The following is an 8,300-nucleotide window of genomic DNA, read 5'->3' as shown; positions in this document are numbered from 1 at the left end:
TTTAAACTTGGCAATAAGAATTACACTGTAAATGGTTTTTTGGGGGGGCTTTCTGTTTCACAAGTGATTTCCGTGTTACAAGAACGTTCTTCGAATACCATCAATTTTGACCTTCCATCTTGGAATTTGACTGACCTTTAAAAAAATTGATTTTGCTATAACATCTGAATACCTGGTGCTAGGGTTTTCAAATCATTTCACAGGTGTATTCCTTGCGACAAGTTAATTTTCTGAAGTACCAATATGTTTGATTTTGCCCTCAGAATTTGTCCTACTTAAAAAAACTTCAGCCTTGACTAACATTCCTAATTGATTGCTTCAAGGGTTTCTTATTTCACAGGTTTATTCCTGCTAATTAGATTTATTTTTTGGAACCAACACTTTTAATCCCTTGACTTTCGAGTTTGACTTGCATTATAGAAACTAAAACCTTCACCATGAGCCACAAAAACATATAATTTTAAGTTTCTGATAAAAATGTATAAAAAGCGTGAAGAGTGATTGATGTATAGAGCTACTGGTATTATTCTTTTACAGATCAGTGATAGAAATGAAATCCTACATTACTTTTATTCCAAGTTTGACAAATCCTACATTGCTGGCTTATGTAAAGAACTTGCTAAAGGTATTCAGTGGATTATATCTTATTCTAAATACCTAACTTCTTTCATATATCAGAAAATCATAGTAGATTTTAAACAGCGGTGAGTGCTATTCAGAGATATACAAATGGTGATTTTCAATGACATTCGAAGTTAATTCTTTTTGCTTGGACAATGCTGTCTGACAAATGTTATTTTAAAAGCATTTTTGGAAAAAAAAAATAAACATGTACATACATGTATGTAAATGAGAATTTGAACTCCTGCTTTGAAATCAAAAGAAAATAAAATGACATCAATTGCTCATATCTTCTTAGGTGCCAAAGAGAAAAAAGACCAGATATGTCTGGAACTTTTCAGACAAGCTGGGGAAATTCTAGCAGAACACATTCTTGGAGTTGGACCAAGAATTGCAGAGGTAACATCTAGGACTGTTGTTAAACAGAAATACAGTGTAAACTGTCTAATGCAACACCTGAATAATTTGACACACTGTGAATTCTGACCTTGGATTTCTTTCCCATTTTACTATTTTCCATGTTTTTCACACTGCACAATCGGACACCCTGTCTATTCACACACAAAATTTGTCTCCCAGTGCATGTCTGATTAGACAGATTTCACTGATTGTGACCTCAACAGCAACTGAAAAATATTAATTATCAAGTCCCTGGAAATTTTTTATTTTTTTTTCTCCTCAGGAATTACTGAACACACCCAGTGGATTACAGGTTGTCACAGTAGGGTCTGTCTGGAAAAGCTGGGACCTCATGAAGGACGGTAAGTCTAATGTTCAAGAATTGTTTAGAATTGAAAGAAAAATTTAAGGAAATTACATTATTTAGACAAATTTTCTATCTTGTAAAATAAAAGGATTTCAGTTACAACACGGCAATTATTTTATGATGTATGAAAAATATACCCTGACTGTTCTAATTTTCTATCAGGCTTATTTTGTGAGAGCCCTGACAGACAGTTACTTTATTCTATTTATTTCTTTACGTTTTTACTTCGGTATTCTCCGTGTAACTTCGTATCTAAAGAAACTGGTTTTTCATGCACGAGCGATTTAGCGCTCACTATAAATACTTTTACCGGGGAATGTTCAATTAATGCGACGTTCGTTACAAAGAATCGCAGGTTGTAGTAAGTCTTTGGCATGTCAACAGAATCAAGTTCAACTTCTACAAGTAATAGAGATGTTCCTCGAGAACTACGTACAGAGACAAATTCTAATTCCGGCCAGGATTTTGATGTTATTGACGCCGTCAGTTTATTCAACAGCAGGTTAGACACCGCCCTTAAAAAGCAAAAAACTCTCATTCTTTCTGAAATACAAGATAAGCTTAAACCAACAAATAAATTTGAGTTCCGCGGAGAAGGAAACAAAATACAGTTTCAGTTTAATGAGGAGAGATTGCGAGGTTTAGAACTGTTATCACAAAAACTCATCTCTGGCGATTTCAGCGGTGTCACAGATTTAATTTCCTCCGAGACAGAGGCCATTCGTCAACGAAACAAGATATTACGAATAGCTGATAAACATGGGTGGGACACGGTTAAGGAGTATGTGGATTCTGATATTGCTGACAATAGCGAGGATGCCGCCAGACTGCGCTCCGCTATTTCAAGAGCCGCCAACAAGAAACGTAAATCTCCTTACGACAGACCCGTTTTCCCTAAAACTTCAGGAGTGTTCGATGGTTTGTCCTCTAGGCAGCTTTTTCTCGGCAGTGCAAAATTCAACTACCGCCAGCAGTTCAACCCTAGATTCATTGCGCCCAGTTCAGCAAATTACAGAAATCCCCTACAAACACAAGTCGCAACATCGTCTGCCACTACTGTCGACTCCCGGGCCATTTTGCAAGATTCTGCCCGTACACTCAGCAACTCCAGTGCTCAACCCCCCAGGGAACCCAAACAACAGCACTCGTTCCAACATCAACAGAAAACCAGCAATGAAGTTGAGTATGTTAGTCATATATTAGACCATAAATCTGACTTTGATGCAAATTCAGACATTTCAGTTAAAGATCGTTTAAAAAACTCTGTTGAATTTTGGAAGAATGTTATAAAGCCAGACGATTATATTTTAAATGTTATCAAATTTGGCTATAGGATAGAATTTATTATATATCCTGAAGTTGTATGTTTGTCTAACAACAAATCAGCACTGCAAGCGCCCCTTTTGTTGAAAAGGCCATCTTAGAATTGCTGAGAAAAGAGTTAGTCATTGAATGCTTTGAACCGCCCCATTGTGTAAACCCACTGACCGTTTCAGCGCCATTGAATAAAAAGCCAAGGTTGATTCTTGATCTTAGACACGTCAATGCATGCGTTTTAAAGAGAAAATTCAAATTCGAGGGGTCTTCAGAGGGTCTTAATTTTGCCGAAAAAGGTTTATTTATGATCAAATTTGATTTAACAAGCGGATATCATCATGTAAACATCCATCCAGATTTTTACAAATATTTAGGTTTTTCCTGGAATTTCAATGGTTCAAAGCGCTATTTCGCATTCACAGTCCTACCTTTCGGTCTCAGCAGTGCTGGTTATATTTTTACTAAAGTATTAAGACCATTAGTATTGTATTGGAGAGCAAAAGCATACGGAGTTATAATGTATTTAGACGATGGCTGGGTGTAGTTATAATAACCGAGTCCTAGTGTAAGTTATAAATAACCCCAACCAGTCTTTAGTGTAATTCTTAAAAACGCAACATTTTCATCTATGTACGACTTCATCTATGTATGACTTGTTTCATACCAACTATACCCGTATTCCGCCAATTTCTTTCAGATACATTGTCTCATTGTAACGATATATACCCCAATGCAGTCGTTACACTTGAATGATTTTTTGGCTTGGGTATCGACATTATAGCACATTCCCTATGGTAACGCATATGAGAACACATGAGGTGAACAAGACATTTCAAAACCACAACACACAACATAATAATCATATTTCTGAATAATCATTGATTTGAATCAAAAGAAAATAAAAGTTTGGAAGAGAAATTTAGATGCATGAGTATGTATTTTACAGTGCGCCAATTTATGCAGAATAAGCTTGAAATAAAAAGCAGTAAAATCTGCAAACTCATTTTGAAATTATATCATTTGAATGGAACAAAACAACCTACGTCTTTGATTTGCAGGTCCTAAAGATGCAATTGATTCATAACGAGAAAACGCCTCGAACGCTGTAAATGTACCCATACCTGAAAGTAGCGTTACTGCATCGGTTTTAAAAACAAATGCCTGCAGCAAGTCAAGTGATATACACCCTGAATCCCATTTATTGAAATATGCATCACAAAAAAGAAATAAACTCCATAAAAGCTCAATAGTAAACACACTGTTATTACTCCGTACAGACTATAGCACGTCGATACACTCAGTCCGTGCTGATCACATTTTGGTCAGGGAAAATATCACAAGTGGAAAGAGAAGGTATTTGGTATTTGCGCGGCTGAAAAGGGGGGGGGGGGTTAAATTATTATAACTGCTGTTCATAAGCTACAATTGTGATTTATCTATCTTCATATAGTTCTAATATACATTCTATACAAAGTCATGTATATAGTCTGCAGTTTAATTGTTTGCGTCGCAAAATTCGTTTGTCAATTATTACTGATTATTTTGGTACTAATCTCAAATCTAAACCAAGTAATCTGAGGTACGGTAATTATTTACTTCAAATCTTAAAAGCAATTAACCAGAATACAAATTTTTATGTGTACATTTTTACGTTCTTTAACACACACACACCCTCACACATGCACGCGGAGAAAGGCCATCCCCTATTCAGATTGACATTTAGGCATTTGATTTTTTTAAGCGCGGGGGGGGGGGGAGGCATGCAGAAATAATTGACAGGACCGTTATGTAAATATTCTTGGATGACAGACATTTCTGCCGAATTTAATTTTGAGATTTTTTTTAGGAATGTAACTGTTTTATGTTGTTACAGAGAATCTCTCGAGATTTCAATATCCCAGCCTGAAAGTCTAGCTATTTTTTGTTTTTTTAATTTGTAATTTATTTAGGAGTATTTGAGAGATAATTTTAAGAGCTAGGGTAGGAATACTTGACACTGGTTGAATACGGATAATTTTTATTAACTCTTTTGTATATTGAACTCTCTCTCTCTCTCTCTCTCTCTCTCTCTCTCTCTCTCTCTCTCTCTCTCTCTCTCTCTCTTCCCCTCTCCCTCTATACCAATAATAGGTATAAGATCCTACGCACTTTGTGCTGTACCATTAGTAAGGCTTAGAAGTTAGAACTGATCTAGAATTTTTCTCAGGCGGGATGTCGAAACTTCATAAATTGAATAATAATTTTAATTTGGACAAGAAATTAGCCCAAACGCCCAAATTGAGAGAGAAACTAGAAGCATTGTGAGCAATGAGCTCACTAAATGATACCCCGCCTCTCATATAATGGTAAAGTCCATATTTTGCTCTTGTCGCTAAACCCAAAATATATATATGTGTCGAATCAAAAAGCAGGCACGTAGCATCGCATTTGAAAGTGGTGGCCAATCAGAGAATTTTTTTTAATTACCTGAAAAAGTTGACAAGAAAAAAAAAAAAAAACAAACAAACAAAACCACACCTTCAATAAACATTACCTATAGTCGCGGAAAAAAGTGGGGGGCAGCCCCCCCCCCCCTTGTTGCTACACCCATGCAAAGTAAAATAGGAGGAGTTGCACAATGGTAATATGTAATAAACCTAAGATTCTGTGAAAGTTTCATTAAATTTCACCAAGTGGTACAGGATGATTTACGGATAAGAGATTGGTACCCCAAATGGTAAGAGACAGACGCACGGACAGACGGACGAACATAACGATTACATCACAGGAATGGGAACATTGGGAACTTTCTCAAATGCCTTCTCAAGCGTACGTGTCGAACCTGGACAACAGACAGGAGAATTTTTAAAAAGCTAATTGTAGGTATAATGTGGAATTCTCATGGGGAGTTTGCTCTCTCTTCCTATATGCTTTTTCTGATAATCATTAATTATTTATGTCTAGAAATTTAATTCACATTAAATTCTATTTTCATTATCATTGCACCACAGAATGAAACTTGTTTATTATACCCCTCGCAATAAGCTGCGTGAGGTATTATGTTTTTGACCCGTCAGTCAGTCTTTTTTTTTCTTTTCTTTTTTTTTGGTCAGCGCGTCTTCTCATAAACCACTACACAGAGTTTTGTCGAACTTTGCAGATATTTATAGGAGACAATGTGTGTGTAGATTTGCACATCACCAGAAAATTCCAAATTCTTTATTTTAACGGGAATTTCCGCACAGAGAGATGAGCAGTTTGTCGGTGCAATTCCTCATAAACCGCCTCAAACAATTTCGTCAAACTTTGCAGATATTTAGGACATAATGTGTATAGATGAGCATATTACATGGAAATTACGATTCCTTTATTATGCGCCCGGATCGATAGATCCGAGGCGTAAATTGTTTTTGTCCTGTCTGTCTGTCTGTCTGTTTGTTTGTTTGTTTGTTTGTTTGTTTGTCCGCAAACTTTAACCTTTGCCATAACTTTTGAACCATAAAAGATAGAGACTTCATATTTGGTATGCATATTCTACTAATCAAGTTCTTTGAAATGACACCAAGGTGAATGACCTTGTGACCTTGACTGTGACCTTTATGCTAAGAATAGCTTTTTTCGAATTTTGTTGCTGCCGGGCGCATAGTGTTTCACAAACACATCTTGTTTTTCCTGGGAATTTCAGCACTTCGACCTTTAGGGGAGCGTGGGGTATGTGAACTTGCTCATTTTTTTCTTTCATTGTGCATAAAATTATAAATAACTTTAAATCAAATTATATTAGGTCTAATAAAGCGTATACATAGTATTTATTTGATAATAATTCGACTGTTTCAGACGTTTTTCTTAAATTATTTTTATGAGAGTGTTAATATGTATGTTTTATTACCCCCTCCCCCTCTCCTATCGACAAAAAAAAATTTTTAAAAGGTAAATGATTCGTAATAATGCATACTTTATTATAAATTTAATGAAGTTAAACCGTGTAATCATAAAATTTGTTTACTACATTTACAAACAAGAGTAATGTTTATTTTTGAAAAAAGAATTTCAATCAACCCCAATGAGCTTTCAACCTTTGATATTTTCCCTGACCAAATAAAATGATCGGCATGGGCCACGTGTATCCAAGAATCTTATACTATTGAGTTAGCAATGGATTACATGACTTCTGAGATGCATTTCTCAATAAAAGTAAAATAAGATAATTCTTTCGACATGTGCACATCTCTGTAACGATAGCAGTATTCAGGTAAATGTTTTATCACTGCGTTTGACGCGTTTTCTCGACCTGCATGGATTTTTGCTGTATTGTTTTTGTTGTAAATGTATTCCGTGTTAGTGTACTCTTTATATTGCAGCAAATGCATTCAAAAATAATTTAATTCTCGGTATATTTCTATTTTTTGTTGAATTTTTACTTTTCAAACATGTATTGGTCAGTTTATGGACTTCTAAAAACTATGCTATCGGAGATGTGTACATGTCGACAGCCAGACTAGCAAATCACTCAAGTGAAACAATTCTAGAAAGCTATATATAGCAGGTACAGGTGGCCCAAAATCTTCGATTAAATATGGCGGAATCGAACAAATATGTCGGACAAGGGCGTGCAGGAATGTAGAAAGTCGTACAAAGATGAAAACTGATGCCCTTTTAAGAGTTCATGTCAGCTTTAATGAAGCTAAGAGCGTTTGGAACCCAGTGCAAAAGTTAGAGTGGCTCGGTTTTGAGTGGAATTTAGAAGTCGGTTTTATTGGTATCCCTCGATATAAATTAGAGAGTTTGTGTAGCAAGATAAATAAACTTAAAAAAAAAACAAAATATTTCTGCTAGAGATCTCGCTTCAGTAGTAGGCAGCATTATTTCTTTTAAGTTTGCACTTGGGCCTGTCTGTCAAATAACAACGAGACAATTGTCAATGCTTATTGCTAACGCATCATGTTGGGATGAAAATATTAATATTTCACTTCCTGCCTGGTGTGAGCTAGAGTTTTGGTTAAAAAATAGCCTATCTATTCCCGCCAGGGTTATTTCCCCATGGTATCGCACACCGGAACGCATTGTTTTTACTGATGCTAGCAATTTTGCAGGCGGTGGTGTTGTTAGATTCGACTAAGAAAGTTTTTCATGTTATGTGGGACGAATCGGAAAGAGTTCAAAGTTCAACTTTTAGAGAACTTAAGACAGTTGAAGTGTTTGTGAAAATTTTTGGTGGTGTTTTAGAAAATAAATTTGTAAAACTATACTCAGACAATCAAAACGTTGTTAGAATTTCGCAGATCGGCAGTATGAATTCGGATTTACAATCTCTTGCTTTTTCTAAATATACAAATTGTTTGACAAGAAATATAGATTTTTCTGTAGCTTGGGTTCCACGAGATCAAAACGTAGAAGCAGATTTTGTTAGCAAAGTTTTCGATTTTGACGATTGGGGTATAAGCAATCATATTTTTGTATTTTTCAATAAGGTTTGGGACCTTACACTTGTGATATTTTTGCGAGTTGCAATAATTACAAAGTGAAAAAATTTTATTCTTTGTTTTGGACCCCTGGAACAAGCGGAGTGACGCATTTGCGTTCGACTGGTCACAAGATTTGAACTGTTTTTCCCCTT

The 8,300-nt window shown here is 35.7% G+C and overlaps 1 long non-coding RNA gene and 1 pseudogene across 1 annotated transcript; both read left to right on the top strand.

The window, feature by feature from the left end:
* Positions 1 to 534: 534 nt before the first annotated feature.
* Positions 535 to 1,384, top strand: LOC134249225 (uncharacterized). The gene is made up of 3 exons (XR_009988231.1): positions 535 to 625; positions 920 to 1,020; positions 1,304 to 1,384. It is a non-coding gene; the product is annotated as an uncharacterized LOC134249225 (long non-coding RNA).
* Positions 1,385 to 1,755: 371 nt separating this feature from the next.
* On the top strand, positions 1,756 to 2,564 carry LOC134249224 (uncharacterized; annotated as a pseudogene).
* The last annotated feature ends 5,736 nt before the right edge of the window (positions 2,565 to 8,300 follow it).

Source organism: Saccostrea cucullata, unplaced genomic scaffold (assembly GCF_032062105.1).
Source record: "Saccostrea cucullata isolate Sc308-1 unplaced genomic scaffold, CSIRO_AGI_Scuc_v1 ctg20206, whole genome shotgun sequence".
NCBI lineage: Eukaryota > Metazoa > Mollusca > Bivalvia > Ostreida > Ostreidae > Saccostrea > Saccostrea cuccullata.
The sequence above is the reverse complement of the archived record's forward strand: the minus strand, read 5'-3'. Positions and strand labels throughout refer to the sequence as shown.